The 24,078-nt window shown below is 40.6% G+C and overlaps 1 protein-coding gene and 1 non-coding gene across 7 annotated transcripts in view; one reads left to right on the top strand and one right to left on the bottom strand.

Annotated features, from left to right (window-relative positions):
- ACYP2 (acylphosphatase 2) overlaps positions 1-24,078 on the top strand; it is a 192,533-nt gene that overhangs the window by 162,877 nt on the left and 5,578 nt on the right. The window lies entirely within an intron of this gene.
- LOC125110132 (U6 spliceosomal RNA) lies at positions 6,282-6,388 on the bottom strand. The gene has a single exon (XR_007130464.1). It is a non-coding gene; the product is annotated as a U6 spliceosomal RNA (small nuclear RNA).

Below are 24,078 nucleotides of genomic sequence, written 5' to 3'. Positions count from 1 at the left end.
AGAATGTGCGAGGAAGAGCATTTTGGATAAGGGAAGTGTGGGTGGAGGTAGATACAGTACAATCAAGTGGAGACACTCAGTAGGCAGAGGAGTATATGAATCTGGAGCTTTTGTATTAAATCTAAGTTTAGATGAAATGATTCAGGGAGCGCCTGGGTGGCTCAGTCGTTAAGCGTCTGCCTTTGGCTCAGGTCAGGATCCCAGGGTCCTGGGATCGAGCCCCGCATCGGGCTCCCTGCTCAGTGGGAAGCCTGCTTCTCCCTCTCCCACTCTCCTTGCTTGTGTCCCTCTCTCACTGTAGCTCTGTCAAATAAAAATCTAAAAAAAAAAAAAAAATCATTTAGAGAAGATAGAGATTGAGAGAGCAGAGGATTAGGAGCAAAAGCCTAGAGACCAGAAGGAAGGAAGTAAGGATTTAACAAAGTAAGAGGAACTCTCCCTGAGAAGGATCACCTGGAGATGTGGGAGGAAGACAAAATGGGATGTCCCAGAAGCTGAGGACTGTGAGGAGGAGAAATGGCAAGTAAGAAAACAGCAAAAACGTATGACGCTTTGGATTGAGTGATGGATACGGAGGTCTCTGCTAACTTGGCTGAGAGCAGCTTTAGTGGAGGAGTAGACTTAAAAGCCAATTTCTATACATTGAAGAGTTAATGCAGGGTAGGGAAGAGGCATTGAACACATTTTACTCCGAAGACACAAAAGAAAAAAAATTAGAGAAAAACAGAGAAATGAGATGGTAACTGGAAAGTGGGTATATGTTCCATCAAATGGTTAGCATTATTGATTTATTGTTGGAAGGGAATTGACCAGGTGTCAGGATCATAGTGGGGAGGCATTTAAAAGTCAAGTGGAAAAGGAGACTTCACGAAGAAGGAATTTATCTCTGTGAGCGTAGGTCTCTGTATGTAAATGGAAATACTATCTTCCTGAGAGAGATGTTGGAGGTTTAAATGAAATAACATAATCAAAAACACTTTGAAATAGCAGAGCGCTATTCTAAAGTTCATTACACTCTGTGTTATCAACTCCCATTTATTACTTTGACTCAACGCTTGATTAGTCTCTGTCATGGTGACTTAGTATTAGGATCTATTTCTGATTAACCTTGTCACTGCAGCTCAGAAATCAGGGCACGAGTCCCTTCTTCTGACAACTGGATATATTCTGATGCTTTGGAGGCCAGATAACTTTTGTGTCTGTATAAGAACGCTTAACACGAGAGCTACGCTCTTAAATTTATTAGGTGTATGAAACAGTTATGTTCGTATTCCATCATTCATTCGTACGTTTGCTACTGATGATGACAGGTACAGGGTTGGACAGCAGGTCTCAAGAATGCATTCATCTTGCTTAACTGAAATTTTACGGCAACTGCTAAGCAATTCCTCATTTCCTCCTCCCTTCAGATCCAGACAATTACCATTCTACTTTGTGGTTCTATGAATTTAGCTATATTTTAGATACTTCATATAAGTAGAATGGTGCAGTATTGGTCTATGACTGGTGTATTTCACTTAGTATAATGTACTCAAGGTTTATCCTTCTTTTTAAGGCTGAATCATATTCCCTTGTATATATACACCACATTTTCTTGACCCATTCATCCATCTTTCTTCATCTGTTTATCTGTCAAGAAGCCATGTAGGTTGTTTCCGTATCTTGACTACTGTGAATAGTGCTGCAGTGAAGGTGGGAGTGATAATATCTCTTTGAGATCTCTATTTCAGTTCTTGAGGAGAAATACCCAGAAATGGGATTGCTAAATCATATCCAGGTAGCTAACTAATTCAGTTCATCAAAGTAAGCACCAAGTACAAAGTAAATCAGGGGTGCTGCTATAGTGCACCTGTACAGGGCTCTGTCCATGGACGCTCTATGGATACCAGCGCCTCAGTCAGTAAGCTGAGAGGTACACGGGATTAGCCTAGTAATGCCCAGGAAAGGTACGGATGGGCTGGGTTTGGGACCAGAGCAAACTTCAGTTATTTAAGATAACTTGGAACTATACAGTGAACACATCATATGACAGAAGTCACCTGAGCTAGAGTTTGGTGAAACCTGGGTGCTCAGTTTTTTGTGATATACAAGTTGGTTCTAGGCTCTGGTATCCTGAAGTAAAATGAAAAAGACAAAATTGGAACCATATTCTTTAAAATGACAGTAGCTTATCTCTTGGTGAAAACACCAGGAAGGAGACCTTGATTGTGTCCTAAGGAGTTAAATATAGATCCAAGTGACAGAGAACCTAGAGGATTATAGAAAATTCTTTACGGAGTCCCACTTTTTTCCCATTACACAAATTCAGTTAAATATGTCTGAACAAGAAAGTTATAAAAATAGTAATTGTGCCCTACCCACTAATTATTTCCTTCTTTAGAATGGAGTTATAACAGAAGCAAGCAACATAATTAGCAAACTTCGTTGCTGTTTATTTATTTTTTCATTTTTTCATTTATACGTTTACTTATTTATATACTATCTAATTCCACAAAGGAGCAGACGTGACTGTTGCTATTCACTTTAGGTAGCTTTATTAATAATTCATTACACAGGAGACCCCAGTTCCCTTGGAAATGAAATTTATGTTGAGTATTTTTGCCTCCAACATTTGACTTATATAGTAAATCCAAATCTCTTAGGAAAGAACAATTCAGAAGAGTATCCAGGTTTTCCAAATCCCTCGCAAATTCCTCTGGAATACAACTGTATCCCAAGATGAGTTACACTCCCATGTCTGTTTGGGGTAGAGATCAGGGGCTTTAAATAAAAGAACCCCAATAGCAGCACCTGAGTGGCTTAGTGGGTTAAGCCTCTGCCTTCAGCTCAGGTCATGATCCCGGGGTCCTGGGACTGGGCCTCATCGGGCTTTCTGCTCAGCAGGGAGCCTGCCTCCCTGTCTCTCTGCCTGCTGCTCTGCCTACTTGTGATCTCTGTCAAATAAATAAATTAAATTAAAAAAAAAAACAATAAATGACTAGCAAACCCTACTATCAGGAATGATGGGAAACTAAAAATCAGTGTTCATGCTGGGAATTTCAGTGTTGGGAATTTAACAGTTCCCAAACTGGCTTGTAATCCTCCTTTGTGTCCTCTGCCTGTTGCAGTCTTGACTTTGCTTCTTGGTTGGCAGATCACCCTGTTTGTGGTTCATTTTCAAGATCTTGGAAATTAGTTCTGAACTAGAGCATGATTCTCCCTAATTTGGTCTTAGTTCTGGTCTTAAGTGTTCATCCCCCCACCTCCGCCCCATGTATTCCTATGAATGTTTAAGAAAAAGCACTTCCTTATGAACAGAACAAAAACATCTAATCTGTTTTGCGGTGATTAACCAACAGTACTAAGTTGGTCACTCGCAGGCATAATATGCCACTGGAAACAAACTTCAGCAGGTAAAAACACCAGATTGGTGACAATCTTTTCTGTGGCAATCGCTTAGAGGCTGGTTTGGTTTTGTTTTTAGTATGAAGGTACAGCATCATTTTGAGACTTAAGATCCAATGATGATGATTCTCTGTGCGGGTATACGCACACTGAGTTTTGTGTATACTTGTATTTGTATATGCAGAGGAACAGGGTCAGAGACTATACCTCAGGGGTGGCAACATCTAAGAGTGGGGTGGGAGGTACGAAGGGGAGATGTCACTTTCTGCTTCCTATACTTGTATCCTGTAAGACTGAGATTGTTTTGATGAGCAGGTATTACTGTTTTTTTTTTTTTTTAAATTTAAATTCAGTTAATTAACATATAATGTATTATTTATTTCAGGGGTATACAGGTCTATGATTCATAGGTCTTACACAACACCCAGCACTCACCACAACACATTACCTCCCCAATGTCCATCACCCAGCCATCCCATCCCCCACTCCCTTCCCTCCAGCAACCCTCAGTTTGTTTCCTAAGAATAAGTCTCTTATGGTTTTTCTCCCTTTCTGGTTTGGTTTTGTTTCATTTTTCCCTCTCTTCCCCTATGCTCCTCTGCCTTGTTTCTTAAATTCCATATATCAGTGAGAGCATACGATATTTGTCTTTCTCTGATTGCTTTATTTCACTTAGCATAATACCCTCTAGTTCCATCCATGTCACTGCAAATGGCAAGATTTCATTTTTTTGATGGTGCATAATATTCCACTATATATAGATATACCACATCTTCTTTATCCATTCATCTGTCAATGGACATCTGGGCTCTCTCCATCGTTTGGCTATTGTGGACATTGCTCCTATAAACATTGGGGTGCAGGTGCCTTTTCAGATCACTACATTTGTATCTTTGGGGTAAATACCCAGGAGTGCAATTGCTGGGTTGTAGGGCAGCTTTGTTTTCAACTTTCTGAGGAACCTCCAGACTGTTTTCCAGAGTGGCTGCACCAGCTCGCATTCCCACCAACAATGTAGGGGGTTTCCCCTTTCTCCACATCCTCGCCAAGACCTGTCATTTCCTGACTTGTTAATGTTTGTCATTCTGACCAGTGTGCGGTGGTATCTCATTGTGGTTTTGATTTGTGTTTCCCTGATGCCAAGTGATGTGGAACATTTTATTCCATGCGTCATTTGTATCTCATCATTGAAGAAATGTCTATTCATATTTTCTGCCCATTTCTTGACTGAGTTTTTTGTTCTTTGGCTGTGGAGTTTGATACATTCTTTATAGATTTTGGATACTAGCCCTTTATCTGATATGTCACTTGCAAATATCTTCTCCCATTCTGTCAATTGTCTTTTGGTTTTGTTAACTGTTTCTTTTGCTGTGCAGAAGCTTTTTATCTTGATGAAGTCCCAATAGTTAATTTTTGCCTTTGTTTCCCTTGCCTTTGGAGATGAGATGTATCTAGCAGGAAGTTGCTGTGGTGGCCAAGGTCGAATAGGTTGCTGCCTGTATTCTCCTGTAGGATTTTGATGGATTCCTGTCTCATATTTAGGTCTTGCATACATTTTGAGTCTATTTTTATATATGGTATAAGGAAATGGTCCGCTTTCTTTCTTCTGCATGTTTTGGCTGTCCAGTTTTCCCAACACCATTTGTTGAAGAGACTATCTTTTTTCCATTAGATACTCTTTCCTTTTTTCCATTAGATACTCTTTCCTCCTTGGTCAAAGATTAATTGACCATCGAGTCGAGAGTCCACTTCTTGGTTCTCTGTTGTGTTCCATTGATCTATGTGTCTGTGTTTGTGCCAGTACATGCTGTCTTGATGATTACAGCTTTGTAATAGAGTTTGAAGTCCAGAATTGCAATTCCACCAGTTTTGGTTTTCTTTTTCAACATTCCTTTGGCTATTCGGGGTCTTTTCTGGTTCCATACAAATTTTAGGATTACTTGTTCCAGTTCTGTGAAAAAAGTTGATGGTATTTTGATAGGGATTGCATTGAATATGTAGATTGCTCTAAGTAGCATAGATGTTTTAAGAATATTTGTTTTTCAAAAAAAAAAAAAAAGAGTACTTGTTTTTCCAATCTTGGGATGCCTGGGTGGCTCAGTCATTTAAGCTGTGGCCTTTGGCTCAGGGCATGATCCCAGAGTCCTGGGATTGAATCCTGCATCAGGCTCCTTGCTCGGCAGGCAGCCTGCTTCTCTCTCTGCCTCTGCCTGCCACTCTGCCTGCTTGTGCACTCTCTCTCTCTCTGACAAATAAATAAATAAATTAAATCTTAATAAATAAATAAATAAATCTTTAAAAAAAAAAAAAGAATATTTGTTGTTCCAATCCATGAGCATGAAACTTTTTCCCATTTCTTTGTGTCTTCCTCAATTTCTTTCATGAGTGTTCTATAGTTTTCTGAATATGATCTTTTGCCTCTGGTTAGGTTTATTCCTAGGTATCCTATGGTTTTTGATGCCACTGTAAATGGGCAGCTCCTTAATTTCTCTTTATTCTGTCCGTTGTTGGTGTATAGAGATGACACTGATTTCTGTGCATTGATTTTATATCCTGCCACTTAGGTGAATTCCTGTATCAGTTGTAGCAATTTTGGTGTGGAGTCTTTTGGGTTTTCCACATAGAGTATCATGTCATCTGCAAAGAGTGAGAGTTTGACTTCTTCTTTGCCAGATTCAGATGCCTCTTATTTTTTGTTGTCTGATTGCTAAGGCAAGGACTTCTAGTCCTATGTTGAAAACAGCAGTGGTAAGAGTGAACATCCCTGCTATGTTCCTGACCTTAGGGGGAAAGGTCTCAGTTTTTCCTTATTGAATTTTATTTGCTATGGGTTTTTCCATAGATGGCTTTTATGGTATTGAGATATGTACTCTCTAGACCTACACTGTCAGAGTTTTAAGAACATGGAATGCTTCATGAATTTACCTGTCGTCCTTGCTCAGGTGCCATGTTAATCTTCTCTGTACCATTCCAGTTTTAGTATATGTGCTGCCAAAACGAACACATATTGTTGTTTTAATCAATAGCTTAGGAATAAAAACATGATTATTTCTAATAAGCATTCACATACTTAAGACAACAGCACTGTGAAACAATAGCACCACCACGGATTTGAAATCTTTACATTTTTCACAGTGGTGTTTTTAAATCAATGATGTATATTTTAGGTTTTGTCCTAATAGATGAATGAAAATAAAAAGAAAAAAATTATCCAAGTAATTCTTATACATAAACCCTCTGTTAACTTTGTATATCTTAGCTCGGGATTCTACAATTTAGTCCTGTATCTGCTACTAGGATTGTAATCTTTTAATATTGTTACTTAAGACCCTGTGTACAAATTACTCATTCAATAGGCTTATTGAACATCTTCTCCTTATCAGCCCCTGGGCTGGGCACTGAAGATAGAGGTGGACAGACATGAATATCTTTCAGTTACACAAGCTAGCCTTTATTGCATGCTTTCCATGCTGTAAGCATGGTGCTTAGTGCTTTGTAAATATTACATCCTTTTGTCTTTATGTCACTTCTATACAATAGAAATATCATTAACCCCATTCTACAGATGAAAATACTTAGGCACAGATAGGTGACTTCAAGACTGCACAGCTAGGAACTAAGGTAGTAGTTACTTGAATCCCAGAGGACTAAATCAGGCTCTGGCTCAACAGTCCATCCTTTTAAACCACCACTTCACAGTGTTTTCCAGATCACAAGGTCTGTGTAATCTAGTAGGAGGAGTTTAACGAGTAAATATTTATTTTTGAAACTGAAACAACTTGGATTTTCAACAATAGAATGTATGTACAAAGGATGTATGTACATAAAATGCAAGATTTGAGGGACGTTTAAAAAGATGATGTAGAGATTAGATTGATCCATTGACATAAAAGCAAATTGTCTTCATATTATTAAGTGGGAAAGATTACAACAGTACGTAGGCTACTAGTGAGCACCTGGTTGGCTCAGTCGGTGGAGCATGTCGCTCTTGATCTTGGGGTCATAAGTTTGAGCCTCATGTAGGGCGTAGTGATTATTTATTTATTTATTTTATTTATTATTATTTTTAAAGATTTTATTTATTCGACAGAGAGATCACAAGTAGGCAGAGAGGCAGGCAGAGAGAGAGAGGAGGAAGCAGGCTCCCTGCTGAGCAGAGAGCCCGATGTGGGGCTCAATCCCAGGACTCTGAGATCATGACCTGAGCCGAAGGCAGCGGCTTAATCCACTGAGCCACCCAGGCGCCCCGTAGTGATTATTTAACCAAATAAAAGAAACAGACTTTCAAAAGTAGGCTCCTAAGCATTTTAGGTCAGAACATTGGGGAGCACATCACTGATCACTGCAGTGTCCCCCGCTGAGGTGGATAAGGCTTCTCCCAGTCTGCTCACCACAGAGACCCAGGCAGCCACCACCAGTGAATCCCAGGTGGCCGTGGAGGTGAATTCTCTTTGTCTTTTGAGTATTTGCTCTTTGATTCCACTGCCAGAATCCACTCACCATGTATTTTTCCTTGATTTCTCTCAGTAACTCTTACATTATTCTCTTGTCTAAGCTCTTTGTCTATCCTTTCTTTACACTCTTCTCATCTCTCCACTTATATACTGGACCCTCGTTTTCTACTGCAATTATCCTTTTCTTCCACATCATCACTTTTTGCTTTTCTGTTAGTATACTTCCATAAGCAATTATGTTCTATTATATACAGTCATGTTTTTAAAGGTTTTCTCTAGATCCCATATTCCTCTCCAGCTACTGTCCTTTATAGCACATCTCCTGGAGAAAGCTGTAGATAGTGTTGGTTTGTACTTCCTCCCTCTCCTAGCCCCCCTCCAGCCCCTTCCAGCAGGCTTTGCCATCCACCTCTACGCTGTAACTGGGCACATCTGGTCTCCTTGATCTCCTTGTTGACCAGTCATCAGTTCTTAGGCCTTGTGTTACTTAAACACCCCAAAGCCTGTGAGACTGTGGAGACTCTGGTCTTCCTTAGCTCCTTTCTTCCTGTGGCTTCTAGGGTACCAGAGTCTCCTGGTTTTCCTCTCCTCTCTCTCACCACATCCTCTTAGCCACTTCTGGGGGCGGCCATTCTGGCTCACCACTTCTCTTCCCTGTCTCCATTCATTCCTCACGTGTTGCCATCCAGCCCATTCCCAACTGGGAACTTGGGAACTTGTTGGCCTACATATGATGTTAATATCATTAATGTTAATGTTAATATCATTAACATCATATGTAGGCCAACAAGTTCCCAGTTGTTAACCCTGGGTTCAGTCTTTCCCCTACATTCCAGACTCGTATATACTATTGTTTACTTGAGTGTCTAAGAGGCATCTCACACTTCACATGTGCAACACAGAGCACTTGATTTCCATGCTGTGGCTGAGACTGCTTGCTGCCCTCCAGGAACCATCTTTCCCTTCTTCTGCTGTAATGCTAGTGACTTCTACTGGGCCTATGGCCACTCAGGATAAAGTCAACGTGGCTTACATTTCTCAGTCTCTTGTATAGTGTGTTCTAGCCAATAAAAGGTAATTGGAAGTACTTTGTAGCCACCTCTGGGAAATACTTATTGTACCATATTTACAAACTACACTTTAAGGCAGTTTACCGTAGACACACATTCCTGGCCCCTTTGTTTACCTTTCCTCCATTCTGCGGCCTAGAATACAAACACAATGGTTGGAGCTCTAGTGTCTGTCTTGGGTAAGGAACATGAGGACAACATCCCAGAGCTAGCGGAGTGGTAAGTTGAAAATGTGTCTGAGGGTCCCTGAGCTGTCACATCAGTCCTGGACTACCTGCGTCCAGGCTTCCTTCCATGATGGAGAAGTGAAGACCTCCCTTGTTCAAGCCAGTGTCACTGTGCCCCACAGCTGAATCTGTTCCTACCCAGTACCTTCTCCTGTGTATTCCATATTTTATCTTTGGTCTATCAGAGAACAGCCCTCCTTTCACATACTAAGCAATTTGGAATATTTGGGAAGTCAAGGAAAACTTTCTTATATATTCATCACTAAACATGTAAAGTTAGTAGAAAAGATTTGCTTTTACACAAATTTGTTCACCAAATACATTTTCTAGAATATATTTGTATCTAATGAAGATTTATACTGCTTTTTTCTCAGGTTATTTTGAATGAGTTCTAATAAAAATGCATTTATGCACTGAGATTATATTCCCCTCCCAATGGATGATTGTCATCATCTGATATTTTGTGCTGACGTGCGTGCTTTCATATGACAGGCCTGAAATAAAGTACATTCTTCCTGATGCATGTCATGTCCAAATGGGAATTGTTTCAGGCTAGGGTATCTTGAACCCTTTAAGAAGGCTAGGTTAAGTTAGTTTATGGTAAAAGCTCAACACATATTTGTTGAATGAATGAGTAAATAAATAAAGGGTATGATCGCCTCTAATTCTTCAGCTCTACAGAGTTATTGGGGTAATTTTAAACAAGCTCACAAATTCTTTGCCAATCCTCTGCCCCTGAATATGGGTGAGCCTTGGTGACTGGCTTCTGTCAGACAAAATGCGGTAGAGAGGACAATGAGTGTCTACCAAGACTAAGTTTCAGGGTAATCCAGGTGACCAGAGAATGTGCTCAGGATGGGAACAAAGCAAGCGTAAAGAAAACAGTAGCCTCATTAACCTGTCTGAGGCAATGATGTGCTGAGTGAAAAGCATTAGGTGATGAAGAGTTTGTAAAAAGGGGATCTATATTATCACTTCTTCAATGTTTCCTTGGGAAGGACGACTGTCCGTATAGATTCTCTAAACCAAAATATGCCTAGACTGGAGAAAGCAATCTAATGTAATTCCATTTTAGCACACTTCCTCAGGTGGGAAATTCTTGCACAAACGGATGATATATTTGACAAATACAGCACCTGTAGAAGAAAGGGTCTTCTGTCTTATAAGTTGATCTGTGAATTTGGTTAGCATTTATTTGTGCCTCTAAACCGGATCATTTCAGAGAAAGCTTTTAGGATCAATTTCCTAGACCACTGAAGACTGGGCGTCTCCGCCAAGGTAATGATACCTAATAGGATTCTAGAGGAAGCTGCTAGCTAATTTCGTTCTTTCTTTGATCCAAGTTTCACTATAGCAAGAAAGAGTGTCTAATTAGAAGAGGCTCCCAAACATTAGTCCTCATCTGGATGATTGCCAGACCCAGTGTCGGGGAGGCCAGTTCCTTCCACAGTAGGATCTATCTACTGACTTCAGCTTTGTGCTTGTAACTTTGGAAACCTCATACTTTCAATTCTCCTGAAATGCAAGCGTATCACACTGGTGAGTTTGGGTTTATATGCTCAGTTCGAGCAGCTTCATCTAAAAGTCATTTGGAAAACTAAATATGACAGCCATCTACTCTCTAAGAAGCTTTCGATTCAGAAGAGGGAGATATAATTAATTAAATGGCATTTTTATCCGAGTGACTAGACATTCTTTGATCATTTTATTAATGGTGTCAGAGAAAGCACATCTTAGAATGCAATAGTAAAATGAGGAAGCGGTTTACTTCAGGGAGGGATCATCACCTGTCTCTCAGCGTCTTCCATTACATCTTCTCCCTTCCCCCCTCAGCCTGTAGTCTGTTCTTCTTTGCCCTTTTCCGCTCACTCGATAGACCAATAAAAGGACATCATCAATATATTCAAGTTGCCTAAGATTCATCAGATTCCTTTATGAAAAATATAACTGTTTAAAGTCATTTAGCAAGCACACACTATATACTTTTTTTGTTATTAAGGTGACAACAATATATGCAATTTTAGGTTTTAAATTTTAGGCCAAAGTGTTCATTGGGATTTAGCAATGAGTGTTTTTGACTATCTGCAAAAAAAATCATTAATGTTAAGAGGATACGTATTTTTCTCCTTCACCTTCTGTTTTGCTCTTTATTTTTGTAAAAGGAGGAAATGAACTGGCATATATTTTTATGAATACAAAAAGGAAAACCTTTTGAGGGGAAACGGCTGCTTTCTGAATCTCTTATAACAGATTGAAATTTATGAGCATTGAATACATTAGTGCTGAAAAATACTCAGAATGTAATACCCAAGTACCACTCGTGGGTGGCCGCTGATGAACTGAGGCACTTCAGTGATGTTATTACATCCTATCATGAGCCTCCCTATGAACGGAGTCACGCAGATTTAAAGAATAAATACTCTTCTAGGGGAAAATGAGAATCTAAAAAGATTTTTTTTTTTAACCCTGGTAGGTTCAGAAGATAAGCCTTTTCCCTAATTATAAAAAATCCCAATAAAGAAAAGTTTCGCTATTTTGACTCCTTGGTGAATAATTAAAGGCCTTATGGAGGTCCCCATCTCTAGGGTTAACAACATGTAGTGCAATAAGCTCTGTCACAGGCGATGCTCTTTAAAGAAATCCTGACAGTCTTCTTTCCATGAACATGTTTGTTTCACATTTTCCACCTGTCAAATTGCTTGTTTTTTCCGGTGGCTCCTGTGTTATTGCCTGCCTCTCCATTCTCCTTCGAACTATTCTTGAGATTGAATTCTGCACAAATTGTTTTCAGCGACTGTCAGGGAGATGCTTCATAAGTTGTCTTCAAAGTCTGCACACACACCTCCCCACGAGGCTTCCACTCCACGTATGCTGGCCTGGACTGGGAGAGCCTATACTCCTCCACAGCAACTCTGGGAGAGCACTGTGTGGGAGCTCTCACCCAGCACCACACTCAAGGTCTCTGTCCTGGCCAGCCCCACTCTATTAAGGGGAGCCCCCCAGCTCCAAGCTGCCCTTGCCCCAGGGCCAGGGATGAGAGCTCTTAATCCCCAAGTTCAGGGCCATCAGCAGACTGGCAACCAGCAACAGAGACCACTGCCCTAAAGAGTCGTATCTTTAGGACCTCAGAACATTACCTGCCTTGCTTTAAATGGAAAAGTATCTAATAAAGTCGATGGTAAAGAAAAACTTCATAAATAAATCTCTACCCTCCTTTCCAATAATTTCCTTTAAAAAAAATCAAAGAAACAGTATCAGCAAGGGAAAAAGAAAAACCTCTCAGTTTTGTTTTTATACCTCACTTTGTTCCCACATGATTTAAAGTGATTTGCCAGAAAATATAAAACTATAATGAGAGCGCATACATTTTTTTTTTTTAAGATTTTATTTATTTGACAGGGATCACAAGTAGGCAGAGAAGCAGGCAGAGAGAGATGGGAAGCAGGCTCCCTGCTGAGCAGAGAGCCAGATGCAGGGCTCGATCCCAGGACCCTCAGATCATGACCTGAGCCGAAGGCAAAGGCTTAACCCACTGAGCCACCCAGTGGGTTTAAATGTACACACCCTGAGAGTGCATACATTTAAAAGTGAAAGAGGACCGGGGGCCTGGGTGGCTCAGCAGGAACCCTGCTTCCCCATCTCTCTCTCTCTCTCTGCCTGCCTCTCTGCCTACTTGGGATCTGTCAAATAAATAAAATTTAAAAAAATAAAAATAAAAGTGAAAGAGGACAAAAAACAAGGGTGGGAACATAAACTAGGGCCAGGAACAAGGCTTTAAAAAAAAATGTATAAAATAATGACCTCTGCTCTGGGTGGGTCACAGTTTGTCTAAACTGTCTTGTAGCCCTCTATCAGCTAATGGCATCACCCCACTCAGTTGACTTGTGAGCATTTTTTAGGCGGGGGAGGTGGAGAGGTCAGGGTGAGGGGATGAAAACACAGGGGAGTCTGGCCAACTCACTTTTCATTTGGCTTCATGTAGGAGTAGATTTTAACATATCTTGAATAGGAAACGCCCTAGACTGTGTGTTATTAAAACAATCCTCCTCAAATATTGTTCTTCTGAGACAAAGCGCTCATAAATATTGGAAGGCATTGAATTCAGAATCGAGGCAGGCTTGCTTGCCAAGAACAGAACCTTAAAGATGTATAAAGCTCCTCTGTGTCTCTCCTCTCCCTCAGCATCAGACAGCTCAGAAGACTGATCTGTTCTCCCTGTCTGCGTTGCTTCATGTCCCCCATTCCTGAAGCCATTTTAATCTGGCTTCCACCCCACCCCATCACTGAGGCTGATCCTGCCAAGGTCCCCAAAGCATTTTGCAGCTCTGATTTTTTTAGGTCTCAGCAGCATCTGGAAGTTGACTTCCCCGTCCTTCTTAAAATATTCTGTGGCCTGGGTTTTCTTTAACGCCATACTTTGTGGATATCTCCCTGTTCGCCGGTCATTCCTTCCACCTATCCTCTGCCCGCTTCTCCTTTTCCACCCGCCTCTTCAATGTTGGTGTTCCTTGGAATTCAGTTCTAGTGCAGAGAGGAACTCCAGATCTGAGAGAGCCCACAGCAGGGTTGCTGTCTTACAGATTAGTTAAAAAAAAAAAAAAAAAAAAAAAAAATCTCTGTATCCCTTAGTGTAGAAGTTCATTCAGTTCTAGTTCACTGAATAACAGCAGTGGTGGACATGGTACATTGCCTTGCTCAATCACGGTTCGATATTCCCTCTGGTGCCTTCCCTTGACTGCAGAGGCAAGGTAGGAAACCTGGTTTCCTCACTCCCTTGCAGCTAAAGCCTCAAAGGAGATGTAATTTCATCCGTCAGAGGTCCTCATGTGACATCTGAATTTGAAACTGATCTAGGTGGAAAGCGAAGTGGCAGGCGTATCTGAGTCATGCACTTAGCTGGTATGATGATCCTGCAGATAGGACTGGGCTCTGGAGCAATCCTGGTGGACTTCCCGATGCCTGGAGCGCAGTGAGGGTAGCAGGGTCATTAATGCAGTGATTTCGGTGCCAGCCTCCTGATCCCCAGCAGTTTCCCCCATGGGCTTGTCACACAAAAAAATTGTCCAAGGCTTAGCAAAGGAGATTAGGGAGTGTCTTTCAGGGAAGCTCTGGGTATTCTCTGCAGGTGGCTTTCAGGAATTTTCTGATTCTATACATATGTGCACCTTTAATTTTCTACTAACAAGGCTATTTTACAACTCTAAGGTAGAAATTTACTTGTAGCCAACTAAAGAAATGCAAATACTTCTTGTTCATAGCAAAGCAAATTACTTTTTTTCTGGTAGATAGAGAATTGACTTTTGCCCCTAAGAAAAGGTAGTCCCAAACATTTTTTTTTAATTGCTCTAAAACTACACTAATATGGGGGCCCCTAGGCATATGTGGTTATTGAGCACTCGCAGTGTGGCAAGTTTGAATTGAGATGTTTTAAGTGTAAAATACACTCCAGAATTCAAAACCTCAATATAAAAAGTATGTAAAATAGCTTGCTTTATTCATTGTATGGATCATACACTGAAATAACAATTTGGATATACTGAACTAAAAAAATGTCAAAATGAATTTCACCTACTTATTTTTACTTTAGTACGGCTCCTTGAAGATGCTCATCTTACAGGTGTTGGGCAGTCCTGCCCAATTTCAACCAGGTTCCGCCCTCTTAGCCAGATGAGTTCAGCATCCCTGATTGTATGTATTTATATACACGCATATGTCTACATGTGTATGCATCTCTCAATTCTCTTTTGAACCAGATAGAACCTGGAAGATGTTCTGTCATTAATGAATGCATTGAATAGAAATAGTCGACACAAGTCATTTTATATTTGCAGGAGAATCTCAGTTTTAACATTTTACTCTTTAGCAACCAATTCTACAGAGTTTCTCCAACAGACCTGATCTAAGTATGTTCTTCCAGCCCTCCTAGTGATTTTGTAAGGACCAAATTCCCTTCTGAAAGCACGAAGGTGGTTTTCATCACCTGCTACAGCCCCCTGATACAATAGCTAAAAATGGAGGGTTTCCTAGGTTCTACGTACTGTCTGAAACACTTGGCAGATGACCTCATTTCATCTTCAGTAACAACTCAGAGGCAGGCAACATACTCTCCATTTTACAAACGGGGACACTGAGAGTTGACGAAACTTGCCCCACATGACCAGCAGGGAGGTGGTAGCTGATTCGCACTCCAGCAGAATTGATCCCCAAGTCTTCCTCCAGGACCACTGTGCCATTCTCTCTTGTCTTTCTCCTTCATAAAACAGAAAGGAGAGGGTATCTGTCACTTGGCTGACCTGAAAACAGTCAGAGGCTTTCAGTCATGCCCTCACTTCTTCTGCCTCTTATGCTCCCAGGCCCTTTGATCCCGATGTCTGGTTTTGAGAAGCCTGGGCAGCTCTTACAGACTCTCCCAGCTGGGGAGGTGGAATGACACGCCCTTTCCCCCTGCAGCAGAGCAATAACGCCAGTGGGTTTTCCTAGTGGAACTGCACTAGAAGTACAGGACTCTGACCATCACAGACCATCATAGCTTGCTTAAGAGGCTCTCCGCCATCCTTGGCAAAGACGGAGAACAAGTATACCGTAGCAACTGTTATTAAGAGCTTATTGTGTGTCACATGTTGCACTGGGCAATTTCTATACTTTCTCTTTAATTCATTCAGGAACTCAGTAAGGTGGGGGTTACCCCTATTTTAAAGAGGAGTAATCTGGGTTCAGGTTAATTATGGAAGTGCTGGAATTCCCTTGATAATCACTGAACACTTCTCTGCTCATGGGCTATAGAGAGAAATTTTAGACATTACAGTTGATATTTAAACAATGCTGGGGGTGGGGTTAGGGGTGCCAACACTACACCATTCGAAATCCACGTATGACTTTGGGATCCCCAAAAACTTAACTGCTAATCCCCACTATTGACAGAAGGAAGACTTACTGATTACAGGAAGAGTTGATTAACACATATTTTGTATGTTAGATTATATATTTTTTAACATTTTGAGAGAGAGGGAGAGAGAGCATGAGCTGGGGGAGGTGCCGAGGGAGAGGGTGAAGCAGACTCCCCTGCTGAGCAGGGATCCCCAAGCAGGCTCAATTCCAGGACCCCAATATCATGACCTAAGCTGAAGGCAACCACTTAACTGACTGAGCCACCCAGGTGCCCCTGACTATACACTCTACTCTTAAAATAAGCTAGAAATTTTATTAAAATACATTTACAGTACTGTGCTATACGAAACCCTCATACAAGTGAACCAGTGCAGTTCAAATTCATGTTCTTCAAAGGTCAACTATATAGTAAAATACCATTTAAAAAGCTTGTATCAATAATGAACAAGTCTATGGTTTTATTTGTCCACACGTAACAGAGTAAGAAACATGCTTAAGAAAGGAGAATAGCAAAAATATTATGTACTTTCCTTCCATTATTAATGCTATTTTAAAAGCTTAAAATGGACAGGCAACTCAATATTTTCCAGCATGCACCACGTTTGCTTTTAATTCATTAGCTGTCTCTTCTTACTGTCTGCTTTCTTGCTATGGTCTACATTTTACACCAGTGCTGCAAAGATATCCAAAAGGATTATTCTGCCCCACTTCAGACCCAGGAAAGAGAACCGGTATGAATTATTAATAGTGTTGGCTTTCTAGTGCTTTAATTCCACCTCTTTGTTTCAAGAAGGATATTAGTTAAATGGAATTTTTCTTATCATGCCAGGAGCTTACTACATTTTGTAGGAAACACTAAATGTTACTTCTATTACTTGAGTAATAGAAGAGACAGTACTATGTTGATTTTCACTTATACTTAGAATGGAATTCTCCATACATTGCACTCCCTATATCCTTGTCAGTGATCAGTTAATAGGGCAATTTTTACACTGGACTCTTCAGAGCCCCTGGGTTTCCCCAGAGGTGCTCCAGGTAGAGCTGGGAAATGGAGGCCTGAGGGGGAGTTTCTGTACCTCACCCCCAACCATTCTCTTGCTTCAGAGAAGCACGCACTTCTACAAGCATCAAGCTTTCATGAAAGATTATGTTGGAAGGGATTCTTTTTAAAAAGTTTAAAAAGCCTGACTACAACTACGACAGTAGGCATTTGCACATCTTTGGAATACTAAGAATAATGTCTAAAGATTTTTGTACATCTGAAGATATACAACCAACTGTGCCCTGAACTTAAATGGTGGCAGGTTGTGTGACTGGGTTTACGGGATGGACTTGGCCCTCCGAGGGTGTTCCAATAGTCACTCGGCACTGTGGGTGAAGTCCGTTACCATGCTTTCTTATGTAATGAGTAAACTTAAAAATCACAAGAATTCGGAGGCTGGCAAAAGTAGGTGAACAGATTCCACAAATAAAGGTGGTTCATGTGCTTACATGCAGGTATTAGGTCAGACCCACAGACCTTCAGCTTCCTCTAAGCGGATGAATATAGTCGTTACTCGTGTTATTTCATAGGGACTGCCATGAATTTTTATCATTTTCCTGTGATAAGAGCAACTCTTTGTTTACCTTTCAAAGTGTGTTAAAAATGGGAGTGTTTTGTTTCATGTGAGATAAAGTCAGAGTTAAAATGTCGTGCCCAGGGCTCCCTTCTGTGTGTGGACTGTAGAACACCTGAGAAATGCCCCCCTTTCTCATGCATGGAATCTCTAGACTGGAAGAAAGCAGGCAGAGGACTAAGGGATTCATTCAATACATATCGTATTTATTGAGTGCCCACTGGCATTAGGCACCATGTGAGATGTTGGGGAGGCAACAGTGACTCAGACTCCTACTCTGCCTTCTTAGAATTTGCATTCTAATGTGGAAGAGGCATATAGTGAGCACATCAAGAATTACATAGACATAGCAATTACAGAATGTGATCATTCCCATGATACACATCATAGTTGGGGGCAGGGTCCTTTTTAGATAGGGGCAGTCAGCAAAGGGTCTCTGGGAGGGTAGAAACCTGAGTGCATTTTAGAAGGCCACAGCTGGCCTCTTTGCTGGCTGCTGAAGCCATATATTGTGGCGTTTACTATACTTGATAGAAAATGTGTGCCATCTGCACCGAACAGTCAGAGTGCCCTGGAAACCCTGAGGCGACCCATAGTTGGTGCCTGCCTGAGCAGGAATGGAAAAACACAACATAGTTAATTTATTAAATGAATAGATTTTTCCTTGGTCATCTTACATTTATCAGCACCATGTTTTATTCATTTTCTTTTGCACAAAGATGGCCTGGAGAATACTTAACTACATGCAAGATTCTTGTCTTTTGCCATTCCATACAGAAATTATTCTTATAGCTATGTATAGTCCTCATCAAACATGTAAGAGATGCATCCATAATGAAATTTTCTCTTCTATTATTACTTTATTGTGTGTTTTTTTTTTTAAGATTTTATTTATTTATTTGACAGAGAGAGAGATCACAAGTAGGCAGGGGGGCAGGCAGAGAGAGAGAGGAGGAAGCAGGCTCCCTGCTGAGCAGAGAGCCCGATGCGGGGCTGGATCCAAGGACCCTGGGATCATGACCTGAGTGGAAGGCAGAGGCTTTAACTCACTGAGCCACCCAGGTGCCCTGATTATTACTTTATTGTTAAGGACAACTTGATTTAGGTAAAAGAAACTTTATAGAAATTAGTTTCAGGGGCACCTGGGTGGCTCAGTGGTTAAGCCTCTGCCTTCAGCTCAGGTCATGATCTCAGGGTCCTGGGATAGAGTCCCACATCGGGCTCTCTGCTCTGCAGGAAGCCTGCTTCCTCCTCTCTCTCTCTCTCTGCTTGCCTCTCTGTCAAATAAATAAAATCTTTAAAAAAAAAAAAAAAGAAATTAGTTTCATTTGCAGAAACTCTACGTACAGCATTTAAAATATATTAGAGTGAAGGGAAAACATGACTATCAAGTAACATGACTCATGTTAATAGAGTTTCCACTTAACATCTTATCCTTCCATTTTTATTAGTTGAACTGTCTTATTTTGTTTTTTTTTTTAAAGCCTATCAGTGGATCATATTTCTTAAATAGAAATACCTGAAAGATATACACACGCAAAGCAGACTAAGATTTACAGCAGAAATATGAGACTTCAGTGTCGCTCAAGCAAATGTCATTCACTCGTCCTTCCAACCATCCATCAGTATTTGTTCAGTCTACTAACCTAATAGGTAAAATATGCTGGAGCCAGAGCCACGTATGCTGGCCCTGTCCCTGAGTGAACAGTGTTTATGATTTTTTCTTTGCAGACTAAGGCAATTCTCTTGAAGGTACGGAAATAGCTAGAATGTGGCTTGATAATCTACAGTAAAGAGTTTTAAATTATCCAACCAAGGTGATAAAAATGGATGAACAGAACAAATTCTGGAGAACTACATAGGGTGGTTTACCTACGAACCCCAAAAAGAAAACTATTCTACTAAAGAACTTGAGTAAGCCATCTGATTACAATGAAGATGTCACTACTTTCCCTGTATTCTAGCTTAAAAACATGACAATTAAAAAGCATCTTGTTCAAAATAGCAAGAAAAATAGAACATATTTAAGTATTATCAGGAAATAGGACCTGAATCAAGTAAACTGTAAAATTTTGATGAGGAACATAAAGACTTGAACAAAAGCAGGAAAAATTGTTACTCTTGATGACAAGATTAAATGTTAGAATGCCACTTCTTTCTGAATTATTTTAAGACTTAAAAGGAGGGCCACCTGGATGGCTCAGCAGGTTAAGCCACTGCCTTGGGCTCAGGTCAAGATCCCAGAGTCCTGGGATCAAGTCCCATATTGGGCTTCCCCTGCCCTGCGGGGAGTCTGTTTCCCTCTCTCCCTCTGCCTGCCATTTCCCCTGCTTGTGCTGTCTCTCTCTCTCTCTCTCTCTGTCAAATAAATAAATAAAATCTTTAAGATTTAAAAGGGATTTGAAGGGATTAGATAAAAGTATGCTAAAATCTAGTAGACCTCTAGATAAACAAGGACAATTAGAAATAGAATTATTAGGTTAAGGGGTGGGGAAGTGTAGGGACTGGACTGCTGAGCATTAATATATATTCTAAGGCTATAAGAATTAAGATGGTTTAATGCTGGTTTAGGGATTAACCAAAGGCATCAATGGATTTAAATAGAATGTCTAGAAAAATATTCAGGCACATACACAGATTTAATCTATGATTATAGTTGGTCTGGGGAAAATGTCTAAGCATTCAAAATTAAGACCTCTTTTTCATACCATGCAATCACATAATTCCAGATGGATTAAAGATTTAAATATAAAGAATAAAGTCATATTTTCAATTCAAGATGTTACATTTGGAACATATGCATTTACTTCTGCTCCCACCTAAACCCCACTTAAGTATGAGTAAAATTGATTTTTTTTTAAGGTTTAAACACCCACAGGAATGAAAAATGGGAGAGAAAGCTTGAGTGGTAAGGGTCCAGTGGGAGGAGCAGAGATATGGCCCTTTCAACACAATGGAAACCCCCCAAGACTCAGGCCACTGGATGGGAGCTGAAAAGTGGGGTCCATTATACAAGGATTTAAAATTTGTTAATAAGCTATTCTCTCTACCTCGTACACTATGAAGTAGCTTCCCTGCCCACCTAGGTGGAAGCCAGAGTTTCATGCTCTAGAGAGGGTCTTCTAGGAACAGCTGAAAACAGGTATTCAGTGAAAGTTACACAGTGAATATTGAGGCCTTACCCTTCTTCCCAAAACACACACAGCCAAATTGATGGACTCTAAGTGGGATGTTAGACACACCTTCCCTGAAGATTTGCCCAGACCAAGAGAAGAGATACAAAGATATCAAAATTGGAGGCTTCCGCATGTAATGGTTTATTGACCTCTCTCTAGTAAACCTAAGACCACAGCTCTGCCTCTGGCTTAAGAGAAGTCCATTCTGGATTGGGGGATGGGAAGTCCTGCCTTCCATTGTTCACTCTAGGAAACATCTGGATGAATTGTTAACTCTGCCTCTAAGATGGGATGTCCCTGTGGAGAAGCCGTTGGCCCAACCAAGCACTGATCCTTGGCCCCACTGGTCCCACTATGCTTGTAGGACAGATGTCCTACAATGCAGGCAGCATGTATACGGCTCCTGGCCATCTGGTCACCCTCAGGGGCTCTCCCTGCTCTTCAGCAAGAACTTCCATAGCAATTATTTACACCTTTTCACTCTAATTCCTCAACCCTAAACCTCAACTTTATCTGTTACTTTACTAAGAAATGGAGGCTGTCTTACGCCAATATCTCTTCATATCCAAGTTGCTCTCATTTTCTTGACTCCTTCTCTTATGTACAGAGAAGATGTGGCCTCTTCTCTAAACCTAATGGTTCTGCTTAATGATCCTGTTTCTTCCAACCTGCCCTGGAGCCTTGTCCAACCGATTACCACTTGTCTTGCATCTTCAATTCATTTCCCTCTGCCCACTTGTGAGAATGTGTGCAGTAGCGCTGAGATGTGCCACTCAGCCTCGCTTTCAAAACTGAAGGCCTTATCCTCCAGATACTGGGAGTGCTGGTAGAAGGTGGCCCTCAGCCATCAGCCCACTTCAGGAGTTGCCTCAGTGGAATGAAGTCACCATACTGTCACACCTCCTTCTCTGGGCAGATCTTCTCTAATGACTGGCTCATGGTGGGAACGGGAGGTGGGGTGGATATTAAGAACCTGCCCTCTCACTGTAAATTGGGACAACACTGAAGGGTCTTCCCTGCTTCAGAATTCCTCTTGTGTTGGCTGAGGTCTTCAATGAAACTGCATCTCACCCAGCCTCTCCCTCAGTCCAATTCTGTCTGTTGTCCTTGCCTCCCACAGTTCTTGAACCTGAGAGCATCTCTACAAGCTAGTAGCCATCTCAGAGTCTGTATCCCAGGCTCCCCTCTCTATGACAGCAGTTCTGTAAGTCATGGACATTTAAAAGTTTGATAGGGAGTACCAAGTTGCCCTTTCAAAAGGCTGTACAAATTTGCATTCCTATCAACAATCCAGAAAAGTGCCTCTTTTCCCACACCTTAACTGCCATTATTCGATATCAAATTTTCAAATATTTGCCATTCCCTAAGTAACAGATGGTATCTCATTCTTGCTTGATTTGTATTTTTAAAATTATGAGTAAGAGAATATTTGTACATATTTATTGGCCCTTTATATTTCTTTCCTTTTCATCTGTTCATTCTTTGACCATTTTTTTATTAGATGGCTATATATTTTTTTGTATATAAAAAAATTGCATTTTTTGTATACAAAGATAATTCAATCTTATATATATAGTAAAATTCATTACTATATATAAATTGTGACTTAATACAAAATGAAAAAATGCTTTAAAAGTAACATTCATTTGCTGCATAATCTGTGTTAACTTTTTTTTTATTATGTTAGTCACCGTACAGTACGTCATTAGTTTTTGATGTAGTGTTGCAAGATTCATTGTTTACATATAACACCCCATGCTCCATGCAATATGTGCCCTCCTTAATACTCATCACTGGGCCAATCCATCCCCTACCCCTGTCCCCTCTAAAACCCTCACTTTGTTTCCCTGAGTCCATAGTCTCTCATAGTTAGTCTTCCCCTCTGATTCCCACGCCCCATTTTTCCCTTCCTTTTCCTAATGTCCTCCACACTATTCCTTATGTTACACATATAAGTGAGACCATATGATAATTGACTCTCTCTGCTTGAGTTATTTCACTCAGCATAATCTCCTCCAGTCCCATTGATGTTGATACAAAAGCCAGGTATTCATCCTTTCTGATGACTAATATTCCATTGTACATATGGATCACATCTTCTTTATCCATTCCTCTGTTGAACGACATCTCTGCTTTTTCCATCTCTGTATATTCCAGAAAGATATGCTGCTATGAACATTGGGGTATATATGGCCCTTCTTTTCACTACATCTGTATCTTTGGGGTAAATACCCAGTAGTGCAATTGCCAGGTCACATGTAGCTCTATTTTTAATTTTTTGAGGAACCTCCACACTGTTTTCCAAAGTGGCTACACCAACTTGCCTTCCCACCAACAGTGTAAGAGGTTTCCCCTTTCTCCACATCCTCTCCAACATTTGTTGTTTCTTGCTTTGTCAATTTTTGCCATTTTAACTGGTGTAAGGTGGTATCTCAATGTAGTTTTGATTTGAATTTCACTGATGCCTAATGATGATGAACAGTTTTTCATGTGTGTTAGCCATTTGTGTATCTTTTTTTGAGAAGTATCTGTTTATGTTTTCTGCCCATTTTTTGACTTGTTCTTTGGGTGTTGAACTTGAGAAATCCGTTATAGATCTTGGATATTGGCCCTTTGTCTATAGTGTCATTGGCAAATATCTTCTCCCTTTCGGTGGGTTGCCTCTTTGTTTTGTTGACTATTTCCTTTGCCGTGCAGAAGCTTTTGATCTTGATGAAGTCCTAAGAGTTCATTTTCACTTTTGTTTCCCTTGACTTTGGAGACATGTCTAGAAAGAAGTTGCTATGGTTGATGTCAAAGAGATTACTGCCTATGTTCTCTTCTAGGATTTTGAAGGATTCCTGTCTCATATTGAAGTCTTTCATCCATTTTGAGTTTATCTTTGTGTATGGTGTAAGCAAATGGTTCAGTTTCATTTTTCTGCATGTGGCTGTCCAATTTTCCCAACACCATTTGTTGAAGAGACTGTCTTTTTTCCATTGGATATTTTTTTCTGCTTTGTCGAAGATTATTTGACCATAGAGTTTAGAGTCCATATCTGGGCTCTCTGCTCTGTTCCATTGGTCTATGTGTCTGTTTTTGTGCCAGTACCATGCTGTCTTGGTGATCACAGCTTTGTAATAGAGCTTTTCAGGCAACGTGATGCCCCCAGTCTTGTTTTTCTTTTTCAGCATTTCCTTGGTGATTCAGGGTCCTTTTTGGTTCGATACGAATTATAGGGTTGTTTGTTCCAGCACTTTGAAAAACGCTGCTGCTAATTTTGA

The sequence above is a fragment of the Lutra lutra genome, chromosome 9 (assembly GCF_902655055.1).
Source record: "Lutra lutra chromosome 9, mLutLut1.2, whole genome shotgun sequence".
NCBI classification, from domain to species: domain Eukaryota; kingdom Metazoa; phylum Chordata; class Mammalia; order Carnivora; family Mustelidae; genus Lutra; species Lutra lutra.
Note: the sequence above shows the minus strand (reverse complement) of the source record. Positions and strands in the feature narration are given on the sequence as shown.